The sequence below is a fragment of the Pan troglodytes genome, chromosome 1 (assembly GCF_028858775.2).
Source record: "Pan troglodytes isolate AG18354 chromosome 1, NHGRI_mPanTro3-v2.0_pri, whole genome shotgun sequence".
Lineage (NCBI taxonomy): Eukaryota > Metazoa > Chordata > Mammalia > Primates > Hominidae > Pan > Pan troglodytes.
In genome coordinates this window covers 51,797,470-51,819,412 of record NC_072398.2, presented here as the reverse complement: position 1 = coordinate 51,819,412, position 21,943 = coordinate 51,797,470, and the positions used below count along the sequence as shown (strand labels likewise).

The window sequence follows — 21,943 nt, the reverse complement described above, 5'->3', positions numbered from 1 at the left end:
AGGAAACTAAGCTCCTTCTCCCATATTTACCAAGGAAGGCCATGCCAGGGGAAACACACATGCTGAGTAAATAATGAAAGAGAATCAACTGGATAGAGTTGAAACGTTCTCAATAAATATTAATTTTTAACAATTACTAGTTAATTTATTTAGTTATTCTTTGAATTTGAGCAGAATCTCTTTCTCTCCTTTTTTTAATTCCTTGGGCTTGTGTGTGCTCTCAAGACTTAGAATGTGAGGTCACAACGTTTCCTGTGATACAGACTTGAAAGAGTATAGGCCTTTCTCTGTACTCATTGTAGCTCAGTACTATTCCTAGCTTCTTAGCCCCTTCATGGCTTTTTAAAGGAAGGAAAAGCTAATTATTGGTGCTCCAGGACTGGGAAAAGCCAAGAAAAAAGAGATTTTTCTTTTCCTTCATGTGGCATCAGTTTGGTTGCTTGTTTTCTAGAAAATAGAGAGAAGGTTACCCATCAAAGGGCACAGTCTTTTCCCAATAGCAATCGTAACAACCTCATTTATTGAGAACCGAATACTTAGAATTGTATACAAACTCTGAATCGTATAAAACTCCTGCAAGGTACCTGTTATCTATACTTTAAAATAGCGCACAATTATTCTCATGGAAGTTAAGTGATTTGACAAGTTGGCAAAGTAAGTGACAGAACTAGAACAGAATTAAAACTTCTTGTTATTCCCACTAAACCACCTATAGGTCTTGATAACCATAGACCTTAGAAAACTAAACATTTACTAATTGTTTATTTGTAATTTATCTTCCCAATACTAATGTAACAGATTTCAACTTTCTGTCCAAATTATCCTAATTACTAAAAGGCCTATACACCTGTAATGAAACATGAATTTTGAAATACATTTGCACAGAATATAATAAAGTTTTCTTAGAGTTAAACTTCAGTACTATTGTAGGCGCTTAGTGTCTGAAGACCACTGGCTGCCTTGGATAACCTCTAAATGCACCCTCCAGCTCTGTGATTTAATGAAGAAATCACTGACATAGTTCCCATGTTTTGCATTGTAATTTCATAAAATTTTTGTTTATATCTGTAATTTAGTGCAAAGCCATATGGTTATCAGAAATAATGGATATTTAATTTGATTATTTAAGCATTTGATTTATTTTGTTTCATTCAAGGGAAAAAGAAAAACTATTTTGAATTCTATTAATTTTCTGCTTCATAGAGAATTAGACATTTATGAAAAAAATTCATAACAGAAGTTCTCAAAGTAAAGTTAGGTTGATAGATTCATTTAATGCACAATTCTTATACACTTATAAAATTTCAAAAATTCATATTTGTATCATATATTCATAGGTCACAGGAGAGGTAAAATGAGTATGTGGAATATGGCCTGAATATATAGGAGCTAATTAGAAAATGAAGTAATATGCTATATTTTAGAAATGAGAAAGGCAGAACTTGGTAATAAAGGGCTTAGTTTGATAAACCATGAGTTGAGAACCGAAAGTGGTTCTGGCCCTTGGAACTGCAAAATAGTTTCACCTACTGTAACCAGGCTAATATATTGCTCCTGGTAGCCTGCTGCCACTCCAAAATTTTCTCCTCAGAGTTTGTCATTTTTGTGAATTCAAGCTCTTCAGAATGTTTCAATTACAAAAGGACAATTTTACATTAACCCATCAACATAGACTTACTTTCAGTTTCCTAACTTAAAGTAGGGACTTGAAAGAAAAAGATCTAAAATAGGTCAACGGTGGAGAGTTTGTGGGGGATTGTAAGCATGTGAAATTGATGATGGTGGTCTCTGTAACGGGATCCCTGATTGATCCCACAGCAGCATGGAGGCTCTGACTTCTTGCAAGGGAGAGAGGCGCTAGGGAAAGAAGATGTTAGAGACAGTAACAAAGCAAAATTTCCTCATGTGCAGTTTATCCAAGGAGGGCTCACAAATAGAATTATTCTGCTCATGAAGGAAAAAGAAATACAACTAGCCAAATGATCCACCTGGAATTATTTCCTTCTTAGCTACACAAACAGGTAAAAACAAATCCATACGTTACATTTTACAATTATATTCTGAAGAGGTGTCCACTTCTGAGCAAGATGGAGTAGGTGGGACTGGATTCACCCTCCAGCCTGAAGCAATAAAAAAAAAGCAACCTGGCAACACATATGAAACAATGGTTTCCAAGACGTCAGCTATCAGAGAATGAAGAGTAGTCATCCCTAAGAAATGGAAAACAAACAAGGTGAGCCCTATTGCTGGAACTTACTACCATGAGAGAGTTTCCGGGCAACAGCACAGGGAGAGGGATTCATAGAGAGCCGAGTGTTTGAGGAGACCCAGACAGATGAAATTCATGAGACGGAGTACCTGAGGGGAGAGCTGCACAGAGACAGACCAGAGATCTGCAGAAGCTCCTTTTAGTATTCTAAAAGGTTTATATCAGCACATGCATGTAAGGAAAGTTCCCAAGACCTGGGAAAGAATAAAGCTGAAATGATCAGAGAAAATAATGCCCAGCATTCATAGAGGGCCAAGAATTGTACCTGTGCCCAGTAGCCAGACTGAATAACTTCATGATTTATGAAACATTTGGTAGGATATTGCTTCGGTAGTTACAGATATTCTCCTCCAGATTCGATACGGTCTTGTGCTGCTTAACAAATCTTAAAAGCAAGACCTAAAAGAATCAAACTGTTTCTAAACAACTACATTGCAGAACACAGCTCAAGAAGGCATGCATAGAAACAGGAAAATAAGACCCAAATGAGGAGAAAAATCAATCAATCAAAACAGATCATAAATTGATCCAGATGTTAGAATTACCAGATAAGGGCACCAAAACAGTTATTACAACTGTATTCCAGATGTTCAAAAAGTTAAGTAGAAATATGAGATATGAGAAAGATTCAAATCAAACTTATAGAGACAGAATCTACAAGATATAAGACGAAAAGTACGTTGGAAGAGATGAATGACAAATTAGACGTTGAAGGGAAGGTTAGTGATTTGAAGACATAGCAATGGAACTGATCCAAAATTAAACAAATAGAAAAAAGGATTAGAAAACAAAACAAAGCAAAGCAAAGCAAACAAAACACCCACAAAACTGTGACAACTTTACAAAGTCTAAGATATGCAAAATTGGACTCCCTGAAAAAGACAGTGAGAATAAAAAGTTTTGAAGAAATAATGGCCAAACTTCTCTAAAAAGGATGAAAAACTATGAATACATAGGTTAAAAAAAAAAAAACTTGAATTTCCAGCCAACAGCATGCGGAGAGTGATCCATGTAGAGCCTAATGTTTGAGGAGACCCAGACAGATGAAATTCTCGGGACAGAGTACCTGAGAGGAGAGCTGCAACGAGACAAACCAGAGACAGACCAAAAAAACAAAAGCAAAACAAAACAAAACAAAAAACAAATCCCAAGTACAAGAAACACACACACAAAACCATACCCATTTTCTTTCTTAATTATATCTCTTACTTTTCTCTCATTCTGTCAATAAGCAGGAAATGTTTTCCTGAAATATAATTATCTTCTCTAATTCTTGAATAATATTTTGTTTTTGAAAATATTTTGTCTGTCTTTTTTCTTCTATGGAAAATTGTGCTCTCATTTCACTCTAATTTTGGTTCATCAGTAGGTGCTCCCTATTTTCTTTCTGGTTTCTTAATGCATTTTCTTTATCTTCAGTGTATTGTGATGTGCCTTGGTTGGGGATTTATATTTACTGTATCTTTATTTTTTCAAAGGTTATTTATGATTCTTAAGACTTTTTGAGCTTCTTGAATGTGAAGTTTCACAAACCTCATGGGTTTGGGGAAAATTTTAACAATTTATCACTTTGAATATGGTCTCTTCGCCATTCTCTCTGTTCTCTCTCAGTATTCCTATTAGATGAATATCAGAACCTTTTCTTCTATCATTGTTGTCTATTAATCTTACTAACATATTTTCCTTTCATCTATTTCTTTTCAGCTATGTCTAATATGCTCTAATTTGTTGATTTAGTTTTAAATGTCAGTGCCTACATTTTCCTTTTCAACAGATCTGTTTGCCTTTTAAAATGGACCTATTCTTTTTTATATAATGTGCTTTATTTTTCATATTACAATTTAAAATTTTATGAAGATATATATCTTACATAGTTACATATCTTCTCTAAAGTTATATATCTTATGTAGATGATTATATATCTATAGCTATTTAAGTATATAGTTGTTATATATAGTTATTTTTATCTAGTTATATAAAAGTTATATTTGTCAGTCTATCTTAAGGGTTGGGGATCTAATCTATCTATGGTTTCTACTAACTTGTTCCTTGTTTGTTTTTCTTATGACTTATAATTTTTTATTGTGAGTCTTTCTTCAAGAGGTTTTTAAAAACATTTGTTGTATTTATCCTATGAGTACCTTTTGGAACTGCATCCTGGTCATATCCCTGTAGAACATATTTTGCTGTGCTTTTGCAAAGTAGCCAAGGATACCACTGGCTCAAAATCAGTTTTTTATGTTCCCTTTCTTGTGTGTGTGTGTGTGTGTGTGTGTGTGTGTGTGTGTGTGTTTGAAGAGAAGTGGATCTCAGATCATATGGGTACTGTAAATGGGATAGATGCAGAGTCTCAGGGTTTTGATTTCCTGGAGGTAGGATGTGAAAGGACAGGAAGTCATTAGCTTCATTGTTGCTCACCACATCCCTGACAGTAGGAAGATTATTTTTTAGGCCTTCTTTTTCCCTGAACAGCTCAGTTGCACATCCCCCCAGCTCCTTTCCATGACCATTAAAAACCAAACTCTTGATGCAAGGGATCCGTTTTTCCTTCTCTCCCCTCCATCAGCCAACAGGACACACACAGTATGAATGTCCATTGAGTGTCATGCTGATTTTCAGCTCTTTCATCCCCTGTGTTACCTGGTGATCTCCCTTTCCTTCACTTACATATTTAAATAATATTTGTTGTATTTGATTCATTATTTCTGATTATTTGTAATGGGAGGATTTTAAGTTTATGTACATTTGCCCTCTCACTAAAAATAGAAGTTAATTATCCATTCACTAAAATAAAGATATCTGTGTTAAAATGACATGCTTTTTGTCCATGTTTTTGCAGGACAATTTCCATGATTTTGCAGGAAATTATGTTTCTTGTGCCTGGCTCTCTGGTACTAAATGTATTTTTAATTGTAATGAGCTCTAATCAAGAAAGAATTTTTCTTTAAAATAAATGGCTTTCAAAATGAGAAATGAAACTAAAATATACTGTGGACATTAATCTTCTTGATTTTATACTTATATGACAATCTCACAGACTAGTTCAACTTTTGTAAACTTGCATTTGAATAGGTAATAAGTACTAAAAATAATAACTTCAAGAGCTAGGATGATGACATTTTAAAACTTAATTAGTAATATTTAAATTTCCATGCAAGATAATTCATTTCTTGGACAATATAGTCTTTAAAAACTTCATTTAAATAAAGATGTTAATAATGAAAATACTTAAATATATAAGTGAGTGGACATGTGTCTTTTATCCCATTCTAACGAATTGATTTTTACTTTATTCAACACTGTGGGATAATAAACATATGGCACTTTGCAAGTATCTTATTTTAGCTTTTAATTACATTGGGAAATTTAATATTTCAGTATTTCCTTAATTTTCTAACATTAGTTGGTTACATGTTTTATCAAATTAATGTTTGTGATTACTGCGAAAACCTTATACTCAAAGTAGCTTCAAATTACTGTTCATGATAAAATTTCATTTGATTGACTTTTATCTCAATTCAATAATCAAAAATTCATGACACTGTTGGATTTTAGTTCATGCTGTTATCTTTCTACAGTAAAAGCAAAATTAGTTAGAGATTTTATATTTATTTCAAGATGTCACATATATTTGTCTTTTCAGTTTCCAGAGTCCTTAGCATGCATAGTGCTTAATAGAGCACATTCCTGGACAGCCTGTTATTATTCATTGAAATTTTAGATTGCATATATACTTATAATGCATTATATGTACATACATGTGTACATACGATGTTGCAAGTTTCATTCCATAATGCTCTTTGCTTTCCTATCTATATTCTCCAGGAAGGCTTGCATTTAAGTTAAGACCTAAGTTTACAAAGACACAACATACCAGAATCTCTGGGACACATTTAAAGCAGTGTGTAGAGGGAAATTTATAGCACTAAATGCCCACAAGAGAAAGCAGGAAAGATCTAAAATTGACACCCTAACATCACAATTAAAAGAACTAGAGAAGCAAGAGCAAACACATTCAAAAGCCAGCAGAAGGCAAGAAATAACTAAGATCAGAGCAGAACTGAAGGAGATAGTGACACAAAAAACCCTTCAAAAAATCAATGAATCCAGGAGCTAGTTTTTTGAAAAGATCAACAAAATTGATAGACCGCTAGCAAGACTAATAAAGAAGAAAAGAGAGAAAAATCAAATAGACGCAATAAAAAATGATAAAGGGGATATCACCACCAATCCCACAGAAGTACAAACTACCATCAGAGAATACTGTAAACACCTCTATGCAAATAAACTAGAAAAACTAGAAGAAATGGATAAATTCCTATACAGCATCCCAAGACTAAACCAGGAAGTTGAATCCCTGAATAGACCAATAACAGGCTCTGAAATTGAGGCAATAATTAATAGCTTACCACCCAAAATAAGTCCAGGACTAGACGGATTCACAGCCGAATTCTACCAGAGGTACAAGGAGGAGCTGGTCCCATTCCTTATGAAGATATTCAAATCAATAGAAAAAGAGGGAATCCTCCCTAACTCATTTTATAAGGCCAGCATCATCCTGATACAAAAGCCTGGCACAGACACAACAAAAAAAGAGAATTTTAGACCAATATCCCTGATGAACATCGATGAGAAAATCCTCAATAAAATACTGGCAAACCAAATCCAGCAGCACATCAAAAAGCTTATCCACCATGATCAAGTGGGCTTCATCCCTGGGATACAAGGCTGGTTCAGCATACAAATATCAATAAATGTAATCCAGCATATAAACAGAACCAAAGACAAAAACCACTTGATTATCTCAATAGATGCAGAAAAGGCCTTTGACAAAATTCAACAGCACTTCATGCTAAAAAAACTCTCAATAAACTAGGTATTGATGGGACGTATCTCAAAAAATAAGATCTATTTATGACAAACCCACAGCCAATATCATACTGAATGGGCAAAAACTGGAAGCATTCCCTTTCAAAACTGACACAAGACAGAGATGCCCTCTCTCACCACTCCTTTTCAATATAGTGTTGGAAGTTCTGGCCAGAGCAGTCAGGCAGGAGAAAGAAATAAAGGGTATTCGATCAGGAAAAGAGGAAGTCAAATTGTCCCTGTTTGCAGATGATATGATTGTATATTTAGAAAACCCCATCGTCTCAGTGCAAAATCTCCTTAAGCTGATAAGAAACTTCAGCAAAGTCTCAGGATGCCAAATCAATGTGCAAAAATCACAAGCATTCTTATACACCAATAACAGACAAACAGAGAGCCAAATCTTGAGTGAACTCCCATTCACAATTGCTTCAAAGAGAATAAAATACCTAGGAATCCAACTTACAAAGGACGTGAAGGACCTCTTCAAGGAGAACTACAAAACACTGCTCAACAAAATAAAAGAGGACACAAACAAATGAAAGAACATTCCATGCTCATGGATAGGAAGAATCAATATCGTGAAAATGGCCATACTGCCTAAGGTAATTTATAGATTCAATGCCATCCCCATCAAGCTGCCAATGACTTTCTTCACAGAATTGGAAAAAACTACTTTAAAGTTCATATGGAACCAGAAAAGAGCCCGCATCGCCAAGTCAATCCTAAGCCAAAAGAACAAAGCTGAAGGCATCATGCTACCTGACTTCAGACTATACTACAAGGCTACAGTAACCAAAACAGCATGGTACTCGTCCCAAAACAGAGATAAAGACCAATGGAACAGAACAGAGCCCTCAGAAATAATACTACACATCTACAACCATCTGATCTTTGACAAACCTGGCAAAAACAAGAAATGGGGAAAGGATTCCCTATTTCACAAATGGTGCTGGAAAAACTGGCTAGCCATATGTAGAAAGCTGAAACTGGATCGCTTCCTTACACCTTATACAAAAATTAATTCAAGATGGATTAAAGACTTTAATGTTAGACCTAAGACCATAAAAACCCTAGAAGAAAACTTAGGCAATACCATTCAGGACATAGGCATGTGCAAGGACTTCATGTCTAAAACACCAAAAGCAATGGCAACAAAAGCCAAAATTGACAAATGGGATCTAATTCAACTGAAGAGCTTCTGCACAGCAAAAGAAACTACCATCAGGGTGAATAGGCAACCTACAGAATGGGAGAAAATGTTTGCAATCTGCACATCTGACAAAGGGCTAATATCCAGAATCTACAAAGAACTCAAACAAATTTACAAGAAAAAATCAAACAACCCCATCAAAAAGTGGGTGAAGGACATGAAGAGACACTTCTCAAAAGAAGACATTTATTCAGCCAACAGACACATGAAAAAAAAATACTCATCATCACTGGCCATCAGAGCATTGCAAATCAAAACCACAATGAGATACCATCTCATACCAGTTAGAATTGCGATCATCAGGAAATAACAGGTGCTGGAGAGGATGTGGAGAAATAGGAACACTTACCCCGTTGGTGGGACCATAAACTAGTTCAACCATTGTGGAAGACAGTGTGGCAATTCCTCAAGGATCTAGAACTAGAAATACCATTTGACCCAGCCATCCCATTACTGAATATATACCCAAAGGATTATAAATCATGCTGCTATAAAGACACATGCACACATATGTTTATTGCGGCACTATTCACAATAGCAAAGACTTGGAACCAACCCAAATGTCCATCAGTGATAGACAGGATTAAGAAAATGTGGCACATATACACCATGGAATACTATGCAGCCATAAAAAAGGTTGAATTCATGTCCTTTGTAGGGACATGGATGAAGCTGGAAACTATCATTCTCAGCAAACTGTTGCAAGGACAAAAAACCAAACACCGCATGATCTCACTCATAGGTGGGAATTGAACAATGAGAACACTTGGACACAGGAAGGGGAACATCACACACCAGGGCCTGTCGTGGGGTAGAGGGAGAGGGGAGGGATAGCATTAGGAGATATACCTAATGTAAATGACGAGTTAATGGGTGCAGCACACCAAGATGGCACATGTATACATATGTAGCAAACCTGCACGTTGTGCACATGTACCCTAGAACTTAAAGTATAATAATAAAAGAAAAGACCTAAGTTTGTTTTACTTGAGTGTTTGGGAGGCAAGTATTTTTTTTCATAAATGATATGTAAGAACTCTAAATTCTCATAAAATCATAAACATTTTTCAACCTCTTGGCAGGCTATAGAATTGTTAATCCTTTTTCAATGGTCTTTAAATGTTGTCCTGTTGCCTTCTAGCTTGTAGCTGGCCCAAGGCCTGAGTGAGGGTGGTGCTGGATTGTGTCATCAGGGTACTAAACACCTGAGTCCTAAGGATCAAAGCTGAAAACCAAAGTAGTGTGTCAAAACCCAAGAGGCAGGCAAGAGCAAGGATCAGAAGCAAAATAAGGACAACTGAGAGCAGTGTGGGATATCCAGCAGGTTAGAGCAATTGAACTTGAAGAAGTAACTTGGGGCTTTGTCTTGTAGGATATAGATTCCGCAAGTAAAAAATTTTTGAGCCAAAGAAAGAGAGGAACCAGACACTCAAGAACTTCACAGTATCACTGAGTTGTGTGTCTCATCATGGTATATTTTGTAGTTTATATTTCACTGATAATGGAATGACACAATTCAAGCCTTTGTGTCTGCAGCACTTCAGCATTTAATAGCTGAAATATATTTGAGCAGCTTTATTTTGGTCACCCTCCTTTCTTCCACCCACATGATTAAGATTTGTTAATGGAGATATTTGTCAGACTGTACAAGATTGTGAATTAGATTTTCTCTGAAGTGCGACATGTGGCTGAGGATCTAATCTTATTTCTGCCTGAGACCTTGTGTACCTAGGATGATCCTAATAAAGTATTATGTCTTCATAAAGACAAAAGCCAGGCTTACTGTGAAACACAGCATCACATAGCTGGAAGAGAGCTACTTTGGTCTCCACTATTAGATCTAAGAAAGATAGCATCTTAACTCTTCTAAGATTTAAAAAAAAATGTCTCTTAAGACAAAGTAAAGCATAATCCTTCATTAATAGATTTTATAGACAGAAGACTATAAAAATATGAGCACTAGACTTGAGAATCTGAGTTCTAGAACTGTCTAAACTACAAAATACAAATTGTTTAAATCTCTCTTGGACTATTTTTCTATCTGCAAAATGGAGACACAAATAATGTTCATAGTATATTAACAAGAAACACTTTTTCATCACAGGTAAAATCAGGGGCTCTAGAGCCAGACTGCAGGCCTTGAATTCTATCTCCACTACTTACCAGATGTTTTTCCTCAGAAAATTACCTTTGCAAGCCTCACTTTCTTCATCTATAAGATGGAAATAATAATGGTACTTACACTATTTTATGAAGCTTAATTGACATCATCATGGTAAATGATTTAAAAAGTGCCAAACTATACCTGGAATATAGTAAACAGTACATTTAAATTTCTTTTTTTTTTATTATACTTTAAGTTTTAGGGTACATGTGCACATTGTGCAGGTTAGTTACATATGTATACATGTGCCATGCTGGTGCGCTGCACCCACTAACTCGTCATCTAGCATTAGGTATATCTCCCAATGCTATCCCTCCCCCCTCCCCCCTCCCCACCACAGTCCCCAGAGTGTGATATTCCCCTTCCTGTGTCCATGTGATCTCATTGTTCAATTCCCACCTATGAGTGAGAATATGCGGTGTTTGGTTTTTTGTTCTTGCGATAGTTTACTGAGAATGATGGTTTCCAGTTTCATCCATGTCCCTACAAAGGACATGAACTCATCATTTTTTATGGCTGCATAGTATTCCATGGTGTATATGTGCCACATTTTCTTAATCCAGTCTATCATTGTTGGACATTTGGGTTGGTTCCAAGTCTTTGCTATTGTGAATAATGCCGCAATAAACATACGTGTGCATGTGTTTTTATAGCAGCATGATTTATAGTCATTTGGGTATATACCCAGTAATGGGATGGCTGGGTCAAATGGTATTTCTAGTTCTAGATCCCTGAGGAATCGCCACACTGACTTCCACAATGGTTGAACTAGTTTACAGTCCCACCAACAGTGTAAAAGTGTTCCTATTTCTCCACATCCTCTCCAGCACCTGTTGTTTCCTGACTTTTGAATGATTGCCATTCTAACTGGTGTGAGATGATATCTCATAGTGGTTTTGATTTGCATTTCTCTGATGGCCAGTGATGATGAGCATTTTTTCATGTGTTTTAAATTTCTACTTGTGTTATCCAACTAGATCACTGAATTTCCTTCATATTTTCTTGTATCAAAACTGTCTTGCTACAGATCCAGAAGTCAGTTGTATCTCCAGGTAAGAAGAGAGTGATAGACTTCAGAACTAAAGTGAAGTGATTTATCATTGAGACCCCATTTATCCGATATTGGAACTCCAGGCTTTTAGGAACTGATCTGTCTGGTAACCAAGTTGATATGGTTTGGCTGTGTCCCCACCCAAATATCATCTTGAACTGTAGCTCCGATAATTCCCACATGTTGTCGGAGGGGCCTGGTGGGAGATAATTGAATCATAGAGGCAGTTCCCCCATACTGTTCTCATGGTAGTGAATAAGTCTCACAAGATCTGATGGTTTCATAAGGGGGAACCTCCTTCACTTGGTCCTCATTTCTCTCTCGTCAGCCACCATGTAAGACGTCCCTTTTGCCTTCTGCCATGATTGTGAGGCCTCCCCAGGCATGGGAAATTGTGAGTCCATTAAACCTCTTTTTCTTTATAAATTACCCAGTCTCAGTTATGTCTTTACCAGCAGCATGAAAACGGACTAATACGCAAGTCTCCTCCTTGATTGACTTCCTCTCTTTATTCTCTAGTCCTATTAGGTGAGTTTGTTCTTATTATCTTGTTCTTGCTATATTGGGCTTTTCTAATCCTGAGCTCTAGTTTTCCTATGACTGGGCCACTGAATCTTGTGGCATGGGTCATCTGAAACGCCATCAACTGCTTGCCATAATCTCAATTCTGTCCCGTGTTTGCACCTTGTCCAACACTCCTGATATCCATGCTGTAATCCTTCCCCTTCTAATGATTTTCTTCGTGTTGATTATCTGCTCCTAATTGTTCCTTTCTAGACTTGAAAAATATTAAATTGTGCTATTATACATATATTAGTTGTCTTTGGGAGTTAGAGTCCACAAGATTTTTTGGTTAATTGAATGTGTTAGGAAAAGATGAGGAAGGATCCACGATGAACCTGAGGATTCTGGCTTGATCAATTGTATGGCCAGTACTTCCATCAACTTTCTAGCTGAGGTATGGAGTATGGCAGGAGGAAAAGTACTGCATGGGAGTGCAGGATGAAAGATGACCAGTAGCGTTGCTATGTTTGCAAGTTGAGTTAGAATGGAGATGTCAGATAGTGTGATAGCCTTCATGCTGAGGAAAGAGGGATGTGCTAGAGATTACAACTTGGGGGATATCAATCTATACGTAGCAAGTAGAGATCTGATGATTGAGGATCACCCAGGTGAGAGTCCACAGGGAAAAGGGAAGAGGGCCCCTAAGGTCCAGTCATTTTAAATGACAACTGAGAAAAGAGAATTCACAAAGGAGCCTATAGAACTTAGAGGGGAAAAGAAAAAAGTCAGAAAAGTATGAAGCTATAAAAAAGAATAGCTTTTAAGAGATAGAGAGATAAGATAATTCAAATATCAAGACTTCAAGTAAGAAAATGACTCCAAATGTGTTATTACTGGGGACCCTGGCCAGTAGGTTCATGGGGTGGTGAGGACAGTAGCCAGATGGCAGTTGGCTGTGCACTGAGTGGAAACTGAGTGAGAATAGATGGTGAACATAGACAACTGTTCTGATAAGTCTGGCTGTAAAGAGGGGAAGGCAGATACTACAGGAGCCATAGGGAAATAAAGGAGAGATAAAGAGGGTTATGTTATGTACTTTGCTTCTTTTCTTTTGTTCTATTTTTAGCAAAAATGTGAACATGCTTACATACTTACAGAGAAAAGAGAAATTGCAGATGGAAAATAAAGAGAGGCAAGACCCTACAGGGAAGTAAAAGAATCTTATTCTGAGCACGCTGAAATTTTATCCTTGGATAAAGAGACAAAACCTAGTAGCCTGGTTAGTAGGAGGAAAACAGGAATAGATGTATATGGATGTAGATAAGTCTATATCACTGGTACAGGGAAATTAAAGAAGGTACCTCTAACAGGTTCTATTTACTCTGCAAGTAAATTGCAGACGATGAAAAAGTGGGGTAAGAGGATTAAATGCTTCAGGCGAGAGGAACCTTTAAGTAGTAGTTTTCTCCACAAATTTTGGAGGTTAATAATTTTCAGTGTTTTGGACAAAATGAACAAGTTGATTCTAAAATTGAGGAGAATAACAAAGAATAAAACTGGCTAAAACACTCCTGAGGAAGAATAATGACTTGGAGGGAATATGTCCTACCAGATAATATAGCAAGAATTATTATAATGCTATAATAATTTAAAAAGGATGACATTGGCTCAAGGGGTAAATATATAAAACAAAGACTCAGAAACGGCCATATATAAGTGGAAAATTATACATAAGAGAAATGGTATTGCCATCATTGGGAACAGAACAAATGGCATTAAAATTTTTTTGCCCAATTATTTATTGATATTGAAAATATAGAGTTGATCTTCTTCTCATTTATACATAAAAACTAATTCCAAATAAATTAATTACATGCGAAAAGCAAAAACTTTATACTTTACAAAAGCAAAAGAATATTTCATTACCTCAATGTAGGGATACATTTATTTAAGACAAAAGTGGGAATTATGAAAACATTAAGGATAAATTCAATTACATTAAATTAACTATAATAGTCAAAAATACTGTAAGTAATGTAGAAAAAAAATCAACAAACTGGGAGAAGGAATTTGCATGGCATACAGTCAACAAGATAATGATGATCTTAGTATGTAAAGCACTCCTTTAAATCAATGAGAAAGTGACAATGGACCAATTAATAAAATGGAAATGAGACATGAAGAGCTATTTCACAGAAGAGGAAACACGAATGGTCAAAAACATAAGAAAATGCAGTCCATCTCACTAGTTATCAGGGAAATGCAAGTTCAGATCACAGATAAATACCATTTTGCTTCTAGATTGGTAAAAATGATTACATCTTACAAAGCCAATCTGACAGACATGTGGAACAACAAGTAAGAGTGACTCTTACATAGAACTAATGCATGTATCCATTGGCATAAGCTCTGGAAAGCAATTTGAAGTTATTTTATAAATTTGACCATAAATTTACTCTAAATTGACTAAGTAATTCCACTCCTACACACACACTTAAGGAAAAATCTTCAATGTGTATGTGCAATCGTGTACAAATCAAAATATGTACAAAAATGTTCATACAGCAAAAAACTTGAAAAATAAAAGTATTTTTGCCTTGACAAGAAAAGGAAAAAACAAACTGTAGTATATTTATATAACAGGTTGTTAGAGAATATTGAAAATGAATGAACTACTGTTATGTGCAACTACATGCATAAATTGTTAAAACCTAAGTTGAACCAAAAAAGGCGGGACTCCATAGACCACGATGTGCTATACAGACGTGCCTCATTTTACTGTACTTCACAGTAATGTGCTTCACAGATACTGCATTTTTTTTCACAAATTGAAAGTTTGTGGCAATTCAGCATCAAGCAATAGCATGTGCTCAGTTTGTGTCTCGGTGTCACATTTTGATAATTTTTGCAATATCTCAAATTTTTTCAGTATTTTGTTACATGTGTTAGGGTAATCTGTGATCAATGATCTTTGATGTTCCTATTGTAATTGTTTTGGGGCACCACAAACCATGCCCATATGACAACCAACTTAATTGATAAATGTTCAGTATGTCTGACTGCTTCACTGATAGGCTGTTCCTCTGTTTCTCTCCCTATTCTCAGGCCTCCATATTCCCTGAGACTAAACAATATTGAAATTAGGCCAATTAATAACGCTTTCAATGTTCAAGTGAAAGTAAGGGTCACCCAACTATCACTTTAAATCAAAATCTAGAACGGATTAAGCTTATGGAGGAAGGCATATTGACTAAGATAGGCTGAAACTAATCCTGTTGTGCCAGACAGCCAAGATGTCAATGCAGAGGAAAAGTTCTTGAAGAAGGTTAAAATTGCTACTCCAGTTCACACACAAATGGTAAAAAAGTGAAATAGCCTTTTTGCTGAGATGGTGAAAGTTTGAGTGGTCTGGATAGAAGATCAAACCAGCCACAACATTTCCTTAAGCCAAAGCCTAACCCAGAGCAAAGCCCCTACTCTCCTCAATTCTATGAAGGCTGAGAGAAATAAGGAAGCTGCAGAAGAAAAGTTGGAAGCTAGCAAAGGTTGGTTCATAAGGTTTAAGGGAAGAAGCCATCTCCATAACATAAGAGTGCAAGGTGAAGTAGCAGGTGCTAATGTAAAGGTGCAGCAAGTTATTCTTAAGATCTAGCTAAGATAATTGATTAAAGTGGCTACACTGAAAAGCACATTTTCAGTGTAGGCAAAACAACCTCCTGTTGGAAGAAAATGCCATCTAGGACTTTCATAGATAGAAAGAAGTTGATGCCTGGCTTCACAGTTTCAAAGGACAGGCTGACTCTCTTGTTAGGGGCTAATGCAGCTGATGACTTTAACTGAAACCAGTGTTCATTTATCATTCAGAAAATTCTAGGTCCCTTACAAATTGTGCTAAATCTACTATGTCTGTGCTCCATAAATGGAACAATAAAGCCTGGATGACAGCACATCTGTTTACAGTATGGTTTACTGAATATTGTAAGCCCACTGTTGACAGCTAATGCTCAGGGAAAAAAAAAAAAGATTTATTTCAAAACATTACTGCTCATTGACAATGCCCCTAGTCACCCAAGATCTCTGATGGAGATGGGCAAGGATGTGAATGTTTTTATCCAGCCCATCTATGAATCAGGGAGTAATTTCAGCTTTCAAGTCTTTTTTTTTTTTTTTTAAGACCGAGTCTCACTCTATCACCCAGGCTGGAGTGCAGTGGCGCGACCTCGGCTCACTGCAACCTCTGCCTGCTGGGTTCAAATGATTCTCTTGCCTCAGCCTCCTGAGTAGCTGGGATTACAGGCATGTGCCACCATACCCGGCTAATTTTTGTATTTTTAGTAGAGACGGGGTTTCACCATGTTGGCCAGGATGGTCTCAAACTCTTGACCTCAGGTGATCCACCTGCCTCAACCTCCCAAAGTTCTGGGATTACAGGTGTGAGTTACCGCACCCGGCTTCAAGTCTCATTATTTAAGAAATACAGTTTATAAGGTGAACACTCCGTAGATAGTGATTCCTTTGGCGAATCTGGGAAAAATCCATTGCAAACCATCTGGGAAGGATTCATCATTCTAGGTGCCATTCAGAACATTTGTAGGTGCCTCATTAATGCAGTAGGTAGCATGGTAGTCTCATAATCTGAAGAAACATTCATGATTCATGGGAGGAGGTCAAAATAGCAACATTAACAAGAGTTGGAAGAAATTTATTCCAACCCTTATGGATGACTTTGAGGGGTTCAACACCTCAATGGAGGAAGTAACTGCGGATGTGGTGGAAATAGCAGGAGAAGTAGAATTAGAAGTGGACCTGAAGATGTGACTGAATAACTGCCATCTCATGATCGAAGTTGAATGGATGCAAAGTTGCTTCTTATGGATGAAAAAAAAAGAATTTTGTGAAATGAAATCTACTCCTGGTGAACACTGTCGAAATAGCAACAAAGATTTTAGAATATTACATAAACATAACTCATAAAACAGCAATGAGGTTTGAGAGGATTGACTCCAATTTTGAAAGAAGTTCTATTGTGGTTAAAATATTATCAAAAAGCACAGCATGTTACAAAGAAATCTTTCATGAAAGGAAGAGTCAATAGAAGCAACAAATTTTATTATTGTTTTGTTTTAAGAAATTGCCACAGCCATCTCAGCCTTCAGCAACCATCACCCTGATCAGTCAGCAGCTGTCAACATGGAGGCAAGACCCTCCACCAGCAAAAAGATTATGACTTGCTAAAGGCTGAGATGATCGTTAGCATTTTTTAGCAATACAGTTTTTTGAAATTAAGGTAGGTACATTGTTTTTGCAGGCATAATGCAATGGTACACTTAATGGACTACAGTATAGTGTAAGGATAACTTTTATATGCACTAGGAAACCAAAAATATTGTGTGTCTCATTTCATTTTGATATTTGCTTTATTACAGCAGTCTGGAACTGAACCTACAATATCTCTGAGGTATGCCTATATTTGTAAATCTCAGGGATAAATAAAAAGTAAGCAATATAAAGACCTAAAAAAGGCTAATATACACAAGATGGGGCCAAAAAATGGAAGGCAAAGCCTGCAATGGTGAGCTAAATGTTAGGAGTGAAGTCTGAGTCTGTTCAACTGTCTCAGATAGAGTAATTGACAAAATAAAGAATAGAAAATTCAGAATAAAGTTGGCCAAAGAATAATATTTATGCCATAAAGTCGATGAAAGAATATAAGACAAGATCTCATGGCAAAATGTGGGGGAATATTAACTAGGGACACAAGAGCCCCTTTAGGTCAGCTTGGGCTAAAATCTGCTAGTGTTAGAAAACACATCAAATTAAAATCAGAAAAAACAAACACATTTGTGAAACTAAATACTCCTGTATGCAACTGAAGGGAAGTAAGAAGGTATGTCAAGTTCTCTTTAATAGTTCCAGATACTTTCCCAAGGCACCACAAATCACACATATTTCCTGAATGTCTCATCTTTAATAAAGCTGCACTAAGTAGAAGCATTTTGTGTGTTATCAACTTGGTTTCCAGCCATTCTACTTTTCCATTATCAGTTATTTGCTAAAATAAGACCCAGGCTCAAATTAAGAGGCCAATTATTCTTTTATTTATTTATTTATTTTTTATTTTATTATTATTATACTTTAAGTTTTAGGGTACATGTGCACAATGTGCAGGTTAATTACATATGTATACATGTGCCATGCTGGTATGCTGCACCCATTAACTCGTCATTTAGCATTAGGTATATCTCCTAATGCTATCCCTCCCCACTCCCCCCACCCCACAACAGTCCCCAGAGTGTGATGTTCCCCTTCCTGTGTCCATGTGTTCTCATTGTTCAATTCCCACCTATGAGTGAGAATATGTGGTGTTTGGTTTCTTGTGTGAAAAGAAGATCTTGTTCATTTTTCCTGTTTCTTTTTACTCTGAAGTAAAGGAGATATTACTAGTAGCAGTAGAATATAAAAATAACAAATAATTGTACCATCAGATGACTGTATCTAGCTTTTGACATTGTTTAATATTATCTACCATCTAGCTTTACTCTCCCCAACAAGTCTATTAAGTGTCAAGTCATCTCAAAGTCAAATATCATGAAATTCAGACCCTGAAAAAAAAATAAGCGACTTGTCCTAGCTAGATTGATGATAGAATCAAAACTAACATTCAGATCTTTTGACTCATGCTTTCCGTGAATCAATCTAAATAAGCCACTTTAGATTTCACATGTCTAGTTTGTCTTTATCTAATAGCTAAACTTATTTTTATTCTAACATTAAAAGAGAATATTATGCATTTGGAAAAAATGCTGTTGAAAACATACATCGAAGCTGAGAGTGTTGGTGTGTGCCTGTAGTTCCAGCTACTTGGGAGGCTGAGGCAGGAGTGTAGCATGAGCCCAGGAGTTCGAGGTTGTAATGAACTATGATCATGCCATTGCATGCCACCCTAGGTGACAGAGAGAGACGCCATCTCTTAAAAAAATAAAAACATAATATTTTAAATTAGACATTGTGTTTTGGAAAAATGGAAGAGTTATACTCTAAAGATCTTTCAGCAAATCTTCAGTATGCCTTTACTAAATGGAGAAGCTATGTATTGATATGTGGTAATACTATTGGTGGATCAGAAAGTATTAGGTAATTCTAGGTCATTATGAATACCAACTGAAACAGTTCTTCCCCAAAATCTTCATAGCACATCTCTCAAAAATGGAATATAATATACTCTTTAATAAGATTATTGTCTAATTTTTTAACATAAGTTAAATGCAATTAGATATTTGATTTTCTAATGGTTACATTTTAAAATATATTGATTTTGATTTTGAATAACATTAAATGTTTTTCCACATCTAGGGAGGACACATCTATGACTAGCAGTGGCATGTGCTCAGGAAAGGTAAATGTATGTCCTGGTTCAGGTGTATTCTCACTTAACCTCTATGATTTTCATATTCTTCATCTAAAGTTAGAGGAGTTTATTTAGATGCCTCTGTGGTAGATACTATGGGTTGACTTGCTCAGCCTTCATCCCACCCTCCACCTATGTGGTTTTCTATATTGTAGATTCTGGAAGGCTAAAACTACATTTCTCACTTTCCTTGCAGTAGGGTTCTACACATAAATTAGGTTTCACCAATTAAAAACACTTGGAAGGCAGAAGTGAAGTGGAAATCATTTTCCTCTTTTGGCTACATCTACAGGCTTGCACAGTTATGATGACATGAGGATCTTGGCAACAGCATTCCATTGTCCACTCTCCAGCTACCTAAGTGTCAAGAGGCAGTTTTGACAAAGGCAGTGCCAATCCTACCCATTCACCAGTGTTCATTCACTTGCTTTGTGAATGTTCAGGGACCATGGCAATGGTGGCAGTGACACAGAGGCAGTCCTAATCCTTGGATCATAGCTATGACCTTGTGTTTTGTATTCGACAATTCCAGCTTCAGCCTGAGAGTTCTGTAGTGTTCTGTTAGTCATTACTGGAAGGCCCTGCAGAGCCTATTCTTTCAGCCATTCCAGGGATGCCTTTTGCATCTTATTCTCAATACTAAATGTATTTCTACTTAAAATACTTAGAGTTGGTTTTTATGTCCTGCTCTGAAACCTGATATCTAAGTTTGCTGTGTGCTCTAATGTTCTTAGGTTACTGGGGAACTTGGTGTGTTTTCTAAAACATAGTCTCCAATATTTATGGTAATTTCTTAAATAATTTAAGTTTCTTTCTATGTAGAGTCTATTTGTAATGTAATTTTATTACTATCCTATAATTATCCTTGTTGGTGTTGAGTACATGGGAGTCAAGTGTATAAACATATTTGTTAATGAATCAACAGCCTATATTTTCAGGAATTAGGATAGCTATTAGGTGCTATTAAAATAGAGTATACATATATGTTCCAAAAAATTTTATGTACTGATACAATGAATTAGAATGTCTGAAGTAGATATAAGAGTGTATAATTAACTGTATTTTCTAAAAGGATTTTTTGGATGAATATGAAAAAATATTATTTATATATACATATATATAGAGAAGAGAAATAATTATGCAGATGACTGCTAATAATCTATGATTTTTTTATGAGCGTCCTTTTACAGCATTCATCTTGGGTTAACCATTACAACACCTGAATAACTATTTGATATTTGCCGTCACCTCCTTAATGTCTTGATAATCAATATTAACTGCACATGAACACTTTACATTCTTCTTGAGCTAAAACTATTCAAATACCTTCAATCCTTGTGAATATTTTCCCAAATTGCAAGGAGTTCTTGCAATTCCTCTATTCTTTATATTTTAAAGAATGTAATACAGAAAGATCTACATAATATAGGTGATAAATTACTCACTTTGGAAACTGATATTTGTGATCTAATTGAAAAAAAAAACAAAAAAACAAGAACTGAGCAAGCCTGCAACATTATCAGTCTCAATTCTGGGAATATCTTTGTTACTGAATTGTAAGGAGTGCAACCAAGGATGGATGGTAGGTGGGGAAAAGGAAGTATAGTGTTCAGTCCTAATATTGGTAAAGAGTGCCTGGAAACGAACAGCACCAAGGAATGTAAGCAGAGGAATAGGTCAGATCCAGGAAAGGAAGCAGGGTAGGGCACATACAAGAACATGTTTCAGAGGAAGCAGCTGGCCAGCAGCTGCTGAACACTCCAGAAACAGAGAGATTCAAATTGCTGTATAGCAAGCTGTAAAGTCCAAAATGTAGGAGAATGGGTGGGTCCCAGGTGGTCTGAGGGAAATTGAATGGTCAAAGAAGAAAAGTCGTGAAAACAGTCCAGCCAATAATAAAAAGGATAAATTAGGATAAAACAAAGATAAGATATCTGAAGTATCAGGAATGAGTATCTTTTTGATATTGAAGGCCGATTTCCTGTCCTAAATTTTGGGTTTTCTATTATACTTTGGAAGGAAGAACTTATCCTACAGTAAACAGTCCAGGCTGAGCAGAAAACTGAAAGTACTACGCTGAGATGGAATATATACTCAGAGGCAAAAAGCCTGTCATATCCATTGGGTGGCAAGCTTAGGATTGTAGTGGAGTGTTATGTGGAGCAGTCAGGCTCTGGGAAGATAATTTTGTGCTGAGAGCAAGACTTAGGCACAGAAACCTCAAGGGACAAGGATCAAAGAAGAGAGAAAAATTGGTCCTTTGCTGAAAATTCACTTGCACCAAAAAGAAAATCACACAGAAAGGCATGAAGTAAACATCCAAAGTCAAGTAGAGAGGGGTCTCTGTCTGTGCTTTGTTGCCATCTACAGTCATTTTCACAGCAGACAAAAGCCCACAGGTGCTCATTTCTGAAGCAGGGCAAATGCAATTAGCTATTACAACTCAATAGAATGATCTGTATTCT

The 21,943-nt window shown here is 36.2% G+C and overlaps 1 protein-coding gene across 10 annotated transcripts in view; it reads left to right on the top strand.

Annotated features, from left to right (window-relative positions):
• The window catches only part of CRB1 (crumbs cell polarity complex component 1), a 282,191-nt gene that overhangs the window by 84,766 nt on the left and 175,482 nt on the right, over window positions 1–21,943 (top strand). The window contains exons 1-2 of one of the 10 annotated variants that reach the window (XM_009440291.5): window positions 11,392–17,528; window positions 19,424–19,466. The exons of the other annotated variants lie outside the window; for them this stretch is intronic. The gene's annotated coding sequence lies outside the window, so the exon portion shown is untranslated. Of the gene's footprint in view, window positions 1–11,391; window positions 17,529–19,423; window positions 19,467–21,943 lie in introns of those variants that run through there. 10 annotated transcript variants of the gene reach the window in all.